We start from the raw sequence: 14,014 nt of genomic DNA on the forward strand, positions 1-14,014 counted from the left end.
ACATAAATAAAATTTGCTCTTTGATCAGCATCTCCCTATTTCCCCACCTCTCTGCCCCTGGTAACTACTGTTCTATTCTTTACATCTGCATATTTGACATTTTTGATTTTACATATATGTGAGATCATGCAGTTTTTTTTCTTTCTGTGTCTGGTTTATTTCACTTAGCACAATGTCCTCAAGGCTCATCAATGTTATTATAAATAAATGGTATGTTATTTTTTATGGATGAATAACATTCTATTATACATATACACTACATTTTCTTTATCCCTTCATATGTTAATAGAAACTTGGGTTGTTTCCATATCTTAGCTATTGTGAATAAAGCTGCAGTGAACATGGGAGTACAGATATCATTTCAAGGTTCTGATTTCATGTCCTTTAGGTTTATGCCACAAGAGGGATTGCTGGATCATGTGGTAGTTCGGTTTTTAAACTTTTGAGGAACGTCCTCAGTTTTCCAAAGCAGCTGCACAATTTTACAATCCCACCAAGACTGCGCAAGGGTTCCCTTTTCTATACATTCTTGCCAAAACTTGTTATCCTTTGTCTTTTTGACAATAATCCTAACAGGTGTGAGGTGATATCTCATTGTGGTTTTGATTTGCATTTCCTTGATGATTAGTGATGTTGAAGGCTGTGAGAGTTTCCACACTTTCATTGTATTTGCAAACCTAAGAAATATTTTTTAACAGAAATATTATTTCCTGGTTCTGTAGTTGAACCAATGAATGTAGATGATAAGCTATATTCCCTACTTTTAGTCAATTTTGGGTAAATTAATGAAACATCAAGAAATCTGCTGAAGTGATAAAGGGATTAATTAGTTCATGGTCAGAAAGTCACATTTTTAATGCCTTAAAACAAGTTGCCTCTGCAAAACTTTGCAAATGATCATCAGTATAATTGAAACAATTTCACTAAGAAACATATGCTTATATTCTAGAAAATGTAAGTTCATTAACTGACCTAATGGGAAGTATGCAGATAATTTCACAACTAAAATAATAAGGCTATGCCTAGCAAACTACAAAATGACAGTAATTAAAATAGACAGAATATCTAATAACTGAATAAAAGCATTTGTCAACAGCTTTTAAACAATCAAAATTAATGTCCTGAGCATTTAAAACACTGTTTCCTTCATTTTATAAAGCCAAAATTAACAATCTTTGTCAAATTATGAGTTTTTACAGTCCTCATAATATCCATAGAACTTTAATTGGAAAATACATGGAACACTTTGGGGAAAAAATAAAAGAATAACTTATTTCTGGAAGACAATGCAATTAGAACTATTTAACATCAAGAAGATTTGGAGGGAATAAAATTTGATGCCCTACACTTACCACTTAATAATCATAATTATTATATACACAAACGATTCTCATTTTATCTACATATGTGCTCATATTTTAATATATACACATAATTATTATATGTATGTACTGGATCATAACTTATGTCATTATTTCTCTTAATGGATACATCATATTTAAAATGTGATATGATAGGTTGAATAATGTCTCCCTTACTCCAAGGCATGCGTATTCTAATCCCCAGACCTGTAAATTTGTTATCTTATATGGGAAAAGGACCTTACAGATGTGATTAAGTTAAGGATCTTGAGATGGGGAGATAAACCATATTATCCACGTGGGTACCATGTAATCATAAGTGGCCTTATAAGGATGAGGCAGTTGAGTTAGAGGCAGAGAAGAAGACAATGTGTTGATGGAAGGAAGGAGAGGGAACAAAGGCTGTGAGACTCCCAAAATTCTACTGGCAGGAGACAGACTGATAAAACCACTCAGCTGCAAACACATGCTACCCTTCATGAAAAAAGAAGCCTGACTCATAAGGTAGAACTGAGAGTCCAGACACAGAGCTGAGGGATCAGAGGGTACAGCCTAAAGCCAAATGGACTATTCCCAATCCTTGAAACTTAATGGAGTGTGTACAGTTAAATTTTGAATTTGCTTGGAACTGGTGACTCTCTTTCAATTTCTTCCTTTTGAAAGGAACTATAACTGGTGTCCTATGCCTATCGCTCTTGCATTTTGGGAGTAGACCTACTGATTTTTAGTTTCCCAGGTATACGTTTGGCAAGGAATTTTGACCAGCAAAGATCACAACCAGCATCTCACCCATATTTGACTTAGATGATTTTGATGATGGAATTTGGAACTTTTGAGCTGGTAAGACTTATATGAAATTTGGAACTGAGTTATTCTGTAATTGGTTTAGTCTTCTGGGGACCTTGGGGTGAATGTATTTTGCATATGAAATGAATGTGGGTATTTAAGGGCAAGTGAGCACACAGCAGTAGGCTGCATAATGCCTTTCCCAAAACATATACACCTAAACCCTGAAACCTGTGAATATGTTACCTTACATTGCAAAAGGAACTTGTAGATGTGATTAAATTAATGCAATTGATGTGGGGCAATTATCCTGGATTATGTGGGTGGACCTAATGTTGCAGAACAATAGTAAATTTATATATGTACCAATCTTTTCTCACAGTACCCATCGTGATCACCATCAACAATTATTATCGAATATTTACCAAACCTGTTGAGTAACAGAGACTTTATTAACATATTCTTATGTCCTAGTAAATCGTTAACATTATTTTATTTAAATTACTCTTTAAGATGGATTTCATCATCCATAGAGAGGAAGACAAGAGCTCTCAATTACACATAGGTCTATACAAGAGATCAAGTTTAGAAGGGTTGTTATATTTATATAAATCTATGAGATCACACAGTATTAAAGGAAAAACTGGAGAACAGGAAAACAAAAGGCCAAATATAAACTTTAGAGAATATAAATATTAATTAAATATTGGGGAATAAGGATAAAATCCAAAAGTGACTGAATTGGTAGGATGAAAAAAAAAGTGTTATTTCAAAAATTCAAGAAAGAAAGTTTTAAAGGAATTACGATCTAAAGTAACAAATATATGGATAATAATTCTTTGAATTTGACAATTAGAAATTATTGATCACATTTTCAAGAGAAATGTATTAAACTTGCCCTCAGACGCCTAACTATACAGTGGGAAAGGATTTGTATTGGTTTGTATATATAAATTAAAGTCTTAGAAGTTATTTGCCTCATCTACTATATTTCTAAATAGTATAATTTTGTCTAAAGAAATTATATAATAAGGTCTAGAGAAAAAGACAATCTTAAAAACAAGTTGCAAAATAAAATGGATGATGTGTAATATTCTCTTTTGCTCTGATTTGCTCTTTTGTGTTGTTTATTTTCTGACTAATATGATATTGACTTCTAATCTGTTTCTAGGAAATGGTAGAGGGACAGTCTAACACTATAACTGTCACATTTAACAACAATTGCATAAAATATCTTGAGTCCACAGATGATCTATTTGACAAAATTTATTGAGCTGCTACTAAGCAAAGAAGAGTTAACAGAAAATATCATATTGAGCCTTTAGAAAGCTTTCTTAAGATGATAGATGTTAATTGTGGAGGTTCATCAAATAAATATAAAATTACCACTCAAATAACTTGGAGTAAAATAAACATCTAAGTTCCCGCCAGACCGTTTGATGTATCATTCCTTTTCTCATTAACAAAGCTACAAGATCTAGGAGGTAGAGAAAAAAGTACTTTAGAATGCATCTAATTTATAGATACGGTCATGTGTCATTTGAGAAGGGTATTACGTTCCTTTGTTAAAACATATTCAGAATATTTTGTCAAACATAAATCTTTGCATTAATTGTTTGAATTTCAGTACATAAGTAATATTTCTTTATAAAATTCTTTCATTTATCTCCTGAAATTTTCTAGAAGAAACACATATTTACTTTTATAATAGAATGTAATGAGAAGATAATTTCATGGTATATAATTTTGCAACATAGACAGCAATTGAGCATTGCCTTTTAAAACTCAAAAAACCTGCATTGTTATCTGAAATATAAATATCGTTACTGTTACAAACCATAATAATACGCAAAAAGGATTCCCATTTGCCAAACACTGTTCTTGTGTGTATTGAAAAATTTAATTAAGTAATTAAGACAAAGGTTTGTTTTTTTTTAATTATGTTAGAATCCACATCGAGATATTGTGAAATAGACTCACCAGTTCTTTCTTGAGAATCATTTCTCAAAATATGAAGCAGCAAGACAATCCCTTGAAAACTGGAATCAAGCATACCTGGAACCTTATTTCATTATTAAATGTTCTTATGGAAAGGCAAGTTGCATTGGAATAATGAGGCTTTCTTGTCATTCAAAAGGGCAAGAAATTTTAACTGACATTCTACAATGAAATCGTAATGAAGTATCTCTTTTTTAAAAACAGCTATAGCCATGTTCTTTAGAGACTGTTTTAGTTACCTCTGATGTTTCACAGCTAAGAAATGGAAATCATTGAAGCATGTGAACCATTTTAAAGCTAACTTTTAAGGTAAATAAACATACATCATTTAAAATATAGGACGATCAGGTTACAGAGGAATCATGCAAACTTTTCATTCATGTCCATTCATTTAACAAATATGAATCATATATGATGTGCCAAACATGAGGATAGTAGGGATGATGAATTTGGCAAGAGTCCTTCCCCAAATAAATCATAGCTTAAGAGAAAGGAAATAAAACAAAAATGTGATTATATTCCAAGTTTTACTCTGGGGATATGCATAACATAACCATAGGTATCTTTTGGAGCTACCAACTAACAGCATGAAAAACCACTAATTAACAAGTCAAGGTAAATGGGATTTGAGAACAATTCAAAGATATGATAAAAAGTATGTCAGATGCTCCTCCAATGGCATTTACATCATGTTCAGTGTCTTTGTAATTCCTCTTCATGCACTCTGCACATTGTAGTTTACTCTCAAATTATACATTTATTGAAATGAAGAATTCTTTTTAATTCTAGTAGCTTTTAAACTGTTGCATTCAGAATAATTAAATGTGCTTTAACAACTAATGTCCTCAGAACCTCACCTTCAGAGCTTCTGATTTATGGAGTGGATTTTGCAAGGTGGAGAATTGATTGGTACTGGGCAAAAATTTATGACATAATTTTTTTTTTTTTTTTTTTACGTTTTTGAATTTTACTGATCTGGAAAAATGCTCAGAATATAATGTCATGTGAAAAGCAGGACAGAAAACATATGCAATATAATCTCAATTTTGTTTAAAAAATACCCCACACGTGGGAGTTCCAAAATGTTAACAGTAGTTAATATCTACAGAGTTAGCCTCATGTCAAAGGGGTATTGGTAGATACAATTTTTATCATACTAAATTTTTTCTGAATTTTCTATAATGAACTTGTATTATCTTTAAATAGGAAAAAAAAATTGTCACTGTAAAAAACATCCCATATACTCATAAGCATGACTAAGTCCAAAATATTTACACTTACTCAGTTTCATCTTCATTGTCAAAAGAAAGGAGGCAACTGTTTTTGATTTGCTTTTGTGAGTTCTTTTTAACTGAGTCCTGCTTATTTATTTCATCTTCATTTGCCTTCCTCTTTTTTGAGCTTGCTGTTAAATCGGAATATTTTTCATCCGAGGAACGTTTGACTGGTTTTCGATACATGATTCTTCCATCAACTATAGCTGGTTCTTCATCTGCTTTGGCAGCCTTTATTTCTGCTTCAATTTTCTTGACTTCTTCAACTGACAGGTCTCCCTTTTTTAAAACCACCACTTGGGGCTGTTCATCTTCTTTGTCACTGTGATCACCATCTTCATCTGGGAGCTGAGGCTGGATTCTCTTGGTTTCCACGGTAGGCCCTTCCCTGTAGCCGACCTGTTCCTTGAAGCGAGCCAGGAACGCCGGTTCGGCTGGCCGCACGTACGAAACCTGGTTTCGCTTGCTCATAGCTGCTCCGGGGAAAAACAAGTTACCGGGGCCGCCTGGAGATGGTACATTGGCGACCTTTATGACATAATTATGTAGGATTAATGGACACAGAGGGGCTACACTCTTAAAGAAGTCTGTAAGTAAAATATTATCTAAGAGAGCTATTTGAGCAGAAGAGATTTTACCCAAATGAACAAACTCTTTCTAAGATAGATGGGCTTGCAGAAATTTTGTGAAGCAATGAGTGAAATTATTTATTCATTTATGGTTTTGTCTGCCTGGATAGGGATTTGCAAGAACCAAAGATTAAGTTATATTGACACGAACAACCTTAGTTCTTCAACTTTATTGTTATGTGGATGCAAGTGGTCTTAGTTCTTAGCACTTGGAAGGGCTCTTGTATTTTTAATTACTGCACAAAAATTGTTTTCTTTAAAGATTTTGTTTATTTATTTGACAGAGAGAGACAGCGAGAGAGGGGACACAAGCAGGGGGAGTGGGAGAGGGAGCGGCAGGCTTCCCACAGAGCAGGGAGCCGGATGCGGGGCTCGATCCCAGGACCCTGAGATCATGACCGGAGCCCAAGGCAGACGCTTAACGACTGAGCCACCCAGGCGCCCCTGCACAAAAATTGTTTTTATCAATAGCTTGCATTCTCAAAACAATTTTTCTGAGCAATATAGTATACTGGCTACATATATTTTATCACAGTGTTATATTTAAACATTTTTTATACTTGACCAAATTGCTTGACACGTTGGTTCACCGGGAGTGTGTAAGAATACCCATTTCTCTATATCTTCTCTGTATCTCAAGGTTTTATGTTGTGTTTCTATGATTGCAGTCATTCCTCATATCTATTGACCTTTTATAGTTCTTTCTTTGGGAATGTATTATTAATAGCATTTGCATGTATTCTAATATTTTCTTCCACTGGAGGTTTTTAAATATATGTTTATTCTGTTACTGATACTTTAAATTTTTCTTAGGCTTTTTTTTTGTTTTTTTAGTACTTATATAGTATTCAGTTTGATAAATTTCACTTTTGATATGATACAATTTGCCAGTCTTTGTTATTCATATATTCTATTTTTCTCTTAAAAAATGTTTCCTACCTTAATGCTACTTATTTTTCATTTTCTTTTCCAAGTGTTAAAATGTTGTTTAATGTGTTTAATATATTTGTTTACTTTTTTTTACAAGTCAGGGATATAATTTTATTTTAAAGATTTTATTTATTTATTTGAGAAAGAGATCACGAGCAGGAGGGAGGGGTAGAGGGAGAGGGAGAAGCAGGCTCCCAGGTGAGCAGGGAGCCCGATGCAGGGTTCGATCCCAGGACCCTGGTAACATGACCTCAGACGAAGGCAGACGCTCAACCAACTGAGCCACCCAGGCACCTGTAACATTTATTTGAATAAATGTAACTAAAGTTATGCATTTTTCCTCAAATGCTATTTGCTTTCATTCCACAAATTTTGATATGCAGTACTTTTATGTACAGTCCAATTTAAATACTTCAAAGCTGCATTATGATTTTCTCTTTAACTTTTGATACGCTGAAGAAAATGTATATGCATTTAATTATAGATGATATTGTCTTTTTTCTTTTGTTGTTATTGCTATTGTGATATTCCTGTTTATCATTTTACTATTGAGAGTTTTTAACTCAGCAGCCCTGTGGCTCCTGATATGGAGATAGACTGTTTATCTATCTTTAATTTATTTAATTTTATGTAAGTCTAAATTTATTTATTTTCTATTCACTCTCAATTTCTAAGAGAAGAACTTTATCAAGACTTATCACCCTACTAAACTATATTGTCTCTCCCTCTTACTGTTCATTTCATTTTTGTATGGCCAGTGTTTTCATTTTAACCCTTCTTTAAACAAGAATTATTATGGACTTAATATTATGTCCCCCCAAATTCATATGCTCAAGCTCTAACATTAACTGTGGCTATATTTAGAGATGGGGTACATAAGGAAGCAGTTAAGGTTAAATGTGGTCACAAGGGTGGGACCCTGTCAATGGGGTTACTGTCCTTCTAAGAAGACTCACCAGAGGACCAGCTTGCTCTTTCTGATGTGTGCCCTGAGGAGAGACCACATCTGAGAGGATGACTCTCCACAGATTAAGAAGAGAGCTCTTGCCGGAAACAAAATCAGCCAGAAGCTTGGTCTCGGACTTCTAGTCTCCAGAGATGTAGAAGCGGACTCCTCAGTCTTAGTGTCTCAAATTGTTACATCTCCACCATTCTCTCAGAGTTCTTTTTGAAATGCTACTACGTATATGTTAAAGTCACGCAATGAGTATCTCTTAACTTCATACTTTAACTGTTTTACTCTCTGTGCTGATTTCCTGGTGTTTTATAGGCAGTCTTAAAATTTCCTCCCTCCACTGTGTTCAATATATAAATTATCCTATCCAATACATTTGATTTTGTTTGTCTTCTATTTAATAAATGTATCTGGATTTTTTGTTGTTGTCTAATATTTTGTCTGTGTGTGTGTGCATTCTTGTCTAATATTCCTATGTTCTTATTAATAACTTATTTTTTATTGTGTAGGTTATTTCTTTACATCTTTTAAAATGTAAAGCATCTTTTAAAAATTCATTTTGAGCTATAGCTAATACTTGATTTCTCTGAGAATGAATTTATATTCTTTTTTTAAAAAGATTTTATTTATTTATTTGAGAGAGAGAGAGAGAGAGAGAAAGAAACAGCATGAGAGGGGAGAGGGTCAGAAGGAGAAGCAGACTCCCCGCTGAGCCGGGAGCCCGATGTGGGACTCGATTCCAGGACCCTGGGATCATGACCTGAGCTGAGGCAGTCGCTTAACCAACTGAGCCACCCAGGCGCCCAGCAGGGACACTACTTTATATATACTGTGTGTGACAGTCAGCTATTTTAGGCTCTAATTTTACTCAAAATCTAATACTCTTGCTACCTGTCAGGTATCTTGTTCCCTGATGTCTAACTCCAAGCCATCACTGTCTGTATCTGGTGTGAATGCTCCACAGATTGCGGCTTCATCTTTGCCCAATGTGGACAGCAAAATGGAGTCTCCATGTCAAGCAGGAGCCCGTGTCAAGCAATGGCGCAAGCAGTTAAGGTCCTGCAGCTACGAGACTGCACCAGGACCAGCGTCACCTGACACCCCAGAACTGATAAGGACCAGAACCAGAGGAGGTGTGCAGAGACCCAAAACTGATTAAATCCCTTTAAAAAGGGTAGGATTTTGGCAGCAAACAATCAGACTCTTCAGACCTGACCCCTCTATGTCTGACCACTTAAAAAACGCAACTGCCCCCGAAGGCTCTGCCCGATTGATCTCCGAACAGAACCGAGAGCCTTCCCTGCTTGCACATCAGAAGCAGTAAGTGCCAAGAGCTGACCCGGGCAGGACCGACGCCTTACCTCAACTGCACGTTTGGTTTGTTAACTTCCCACACCCTTCTGTTATCTTGCTTTTTGTGTGGCTTGTCTTCTGCCCTGCTCTGTGTGCTGTGTAAGAAGCCAAGTTTAATCACATGGTGAAATATCATTGAGTTTGGAATCCTGAGTCTGCTCTATAATCGTGATTTAACTTTGCTTATGACTGAATAAAGCCGACATTGTGCAAAGACACAACTCGTGTGTGCACCTTCATGGAGTGCTCAAAACAGCTAACAATGGTGTGTTCTACCCCACATCTGAGGTAGATTTGACCTTACTTTGTTTTGAAGCGGCAATCCGTTGAATTTTTTAAATAACTGAAATTGCTATGGGTTTTGAGAAGGTCATTTTAGTTAAGTGTTTGTTTTATCATAGGTAAAGCATGGACTTTAAGTGTATCTTGTTGTAGATGAAAGTTCACTACCTTTCTTGTAGGACAGAGACAGGACACAAAGAAAATAGATCCTCCTTCTCTATCTGGGATGTTCATAATAACCTTAACAAACAAAAAATCGAACATAAAGTATGCCTTAGAAAAATGTAGACAAGAAAGAAAGAAGCCATTGTCTTCTTTTACTCTGTGTAGTAATGCAGTTTTTCAAAAAAGAATAAAATAAGTTATTTATTCATGTGGTCATCAATTTAACAGGATACAAGGGGGGAGGTACTAAGAATCTATGAACTATGTATTAAATTTAACCCTCCTTTTTATAATTAATAATCTCTGGAATACATATTAAGCCTAAATACCTGAGTAACTTTATTTTTTTAAAGATTTTATTAATACCTGAGTAACTTTAAATTGAGGGTCACAATGTTAAATCTCTATGCTAAATCTCAGTGAATTTATAACAAGGTAATGAACTTACTATGTAGTACAATTATCTCCTAAATTATTATGACTGATAAATGTCCTATTTTCAATCCATAACACCATGAATTGTAGTTCAAATGAAATTGTGAATGTTTAAGCTGTTTTTATTTATATTGATTTTATTATAGCATTTTTTAATGATTCAAAATAGAAAGAATTTAAAAAGACAGTTCTAAAACACTTTGACATTTTCTGAAATTTTAATACTCTGAACTCAGGCTCAAATCATTTCTAAGATTATGTTTGAATTCATGTATAAGTTTTTACTGTCCTCTGGAGGCAGCTACTTGCCCTTATATTCCATAGGACCGAGTAGCACTATAAACACCTCTTGTGAAAGGCCTTAATTGAGAATAAAATGGAGAATTACTCAGTTTTCTATCTAGCATTTTCGAATAAATGTAATTTCTGTCATATGTTTAAACTATACAACTCTAATATTCACTCACATATTGTGTACTGAAATGAATTTATTTTGAACAATTATGCACATATTGTCTTATAAATACAAGAAAAAATAGAAGTGCTTTTTTAATCTCACTAACTAGAGAATAATATTGTTGACACGATGCTATATTTCCATTTACTGTTTTTTAATGAACATATCAATATATGTACATCCAATTTAAAAATAAATGTTTGTCTATTTTTAATTAAATAATTTCTCATGCTATAAAATAATTGCCATAATAATGTTACTAGTTTCATAATATGCTGGTGTGCAGAATTACAGTATAATTCTGATGTGCAAGAATGCAGTAAGTGACCTATGATTGTAAATTTTGGTTATCTTTGAAAAAATATTGCTTTTCTTTTCTAAATCCTAATTATATATTTTAAGTATTAATATATCTATCTTTTCTCTAGTGCATGACACAGAGACTCAGTAAATATTTGTTGGAAGCATGTTTGCATTGTTCTCTGCTACAACTTCTTTTTATGGAGTTCAAATATACGTGATCTGTGTTTTTATTAATAATTAAAAAAACAAATAATTGAATGATAAGTATATGATAAGTAAATTTATCATGTGTTTCAATATTCACTTCAACATTTATTGTGAATCTCCCTCAGGACTAGAACTGGCTTAGATGTGTTATTTTTGAAAAGAGTCACTATGTCTGAAAACAGTTTGTCTTCCACAAGGGACAGACCCAGTAATAAGGATCACCACACTCAGAGAAACTCAAAGCTGTGGCTATCAGGTATTTGCAGTTCTCCCAGGCCAGATGCAATTTCCCCATCAAGTGTCTTTTTACATAAACAATGCTGCTTTCTTAGATCACATTGCACCTTATTGGGTTATCAGAGGAACAAAGCTAAGTAGTTAACCAAAGATCAGTTGTGCATGTAGAAGAGGAAAGAACTGTGTTAACTCTCCGCCCATGTGTAATTATCTTGCCTTATATAGATTTTGGTTTCTACACCTTTCTTGACAAATGTCTTTATACCATTTATGCATAAATTATACAATTTATAAGTAAATTATATAATATATACAAACAGTATAAAAATTATATATTTGTATACATAAATGGTATAAAGAAATTTGTATATAAATATATAACTTATTTAAGTCACAATGTATATATGTATTATATATATATATATATATATAGTGACTTCTTTGAATGTGGGCAGAGCTTCATTTTCTTTTTTTCCCTAGATTTATTGAAGTATGTTTGACTATTAAAAATTACATAAATTTAATGTGTACAAGTTGATGATCTGTGATCACAGAAATATGCACTGCAGTCAAGGTAATTAGCATATTTATCACCTCACAAAGTTACCTTTCTCTTTACTTTTTTTGTGTGATGATAAATAACACTTAAGTTCTATTCTCTTAACAAATTTCAAATATACAATATTATGTTGTTAACCATAGTCACATTTTTATACATTAGATCTCCAGAATTTGTTCATCTTCTATAACAAACTTTTTACCCCTTGACCAACATCTCCCCATTTCCCACTCCTCCAGTCCTCGGTAACCACTAGTCTACTCTCTATTTCTATGAGTTTGTTTAAGATTTTACATATAGGTGAGATCATTGCAGTTTTTGTCTGTGTCTGACTTATTTCACTTAGCACAACATCTTCCAGCTTCACCCATGTTGATACATATGACAGAACTTCCATCTGTTTCACGGCTGAATGATACTGCATTGTATATATATGGATGGTATGTATATACTAAGGCTGATTCCATAACTTGGCTATTGTGAATAATGCTGGAACGAACGTGGGAGTACAGATCACTTCAAGAACTTACTCACTTCTTTTGTCTATATATCCAAAAATGAGATTCCTAGAGGATAAGACAGTTCTATTTTTAATTTTTTTCCATATTCTTTGCCATAATGGCTGTAGCTTAATTTTCTTTTAGTATTTTTTAAGAAATAATCTACTCACATTTCTTTTATTTTTGATAAATTTTTCCAGGATGGAAACATAAATTCAGTTATGAAATTCATAGGATCATAAGAGATTATGTCTTTTATACCTTTCATTACTATTTCATTGTTTTAATACATCTGGAATGTCTATTTCTAAATATCAGTTCCTTGTAGTTATTTATATACAACATACTTTTTCTCACTTCTAGGTCTTTGCAACAATTTTGTTCCTCCATTTCCAAAATAATGTATTATTATTATAATTCCTAGTTGTCCTTCATAGGCCACTTTACATTTTACTTCTATAAGAAATTTTGGCTTCTCATTTTTATAATGAAGGGCAGGTTTAAGTAAACCCATTGTTTCTGTCATATTTAACATTATTTTTAAATTATTTTGACTTCTCATTATTTATTCTTTTTTTAAAAGATTTTATTTATTTATTTGACAGAGAGAGACAGCAAGAGAGGGAACAGAAGCAAGGGGAGGGGGAGAGGGAGAAGCAGGCTCCTGGCTGAACAGTGAGCCAGATGTGTGGGCTTGATCCCAGGACCCTGGGATCATGACCTGAGCCGAAGGCAGACGGTTAACGACTGAGCCACCCAGGTGCCCCCTAATTATTTATTCTTATCGTTATTTAGTTGTTTTTTGTTCTTCTCAGTAGATCTGGTAAACCTGATATCAGTCTACTGAGATCCACATAAAACTGATTGAAAATCCTGTTTCCACCTTATGGAAACTCCAAGGTCTCACTAAAGTTTCTGTTGACTTCCTAAGTTTGTATATTTTGAAGGAGAGTTCAATCTCCCTCCTGTTTCTCCCCCATACACACTAACTCTACTTTATATTAAGTTAATACAGAACTCAGTCTTGGCTATTTTGCTTTAATTACCACCTGCCACTCAAACAAGCAAAAAAAACACATAGTACTGATATAATTTTCATTTGAAGGAGTGAAATGTAATCTTTTAAATAGTGTGATTTTAAAAAAAGGGATGTGTTCTGTTCATTTTGGTGATGGTAGTGGATTGTATACAGCATTAGGAAATAATATTAGAAACCAATATCTGGATGCTAGATTTGCTCATTGCTACTGGGATGTCATTGCTTCTAGGAATCTTAGCTGACAGAGCAAGGAGTAAGAAGTTACATGAATGTATACTAACCCAAATGTATATACTTATCTACAAATATTTCTATGCATAACCATCTTATATGTATATTAAGCTAAAGATGAGTTCATACTGATGGCTTCAACTGTCATCCACACAATGAGCATTCTGGCCTCTTCCCCTTGCTTATCTGTAACTTCCCATTCCAATAGCAAAGAACCTGGCTCCCATTTATTGCCGTTCATTTACTTAATTGTTTAGTTCCAGTATGCATGTATAGTAGTTTCAGAATTGTTAATCTGTATTCGCATGGGAAA

At 33.7% G+C, this 14,014-nt stretch overlaps 1 pseudogene; it reads right to left on the reverse strand.

Moving 5' to 3' along the window:
• Nucleotides 1–5,392: 5,392 nt before the first annotated feature.
• Nucleotides 5,393–5,918, reverse strand: LOC114211536 (uncharacterized protein KIAA1143 pseudogene; annotated as a pseudogene).
• Nucleotides 5,919–14,014: the final 8,096 nt, after the last annotated feature.

This window comes from Eumetopias jubatus, unplaced genomic scaffold (genome assembly GCF_037043125.1).
Source record: "Eumetopias jubatus isolate StellerSeaLion01/CBP00866 unplaced genomic scaffold, mEumJub1_p1.0 scaffold_3, whole genome shotgun sequence".
NCBI lineage: Eukaryota > Metazoa > Chordata > Mammalia > Carnivora > Otariidae > Eumetopias > Eumetopias jubatus.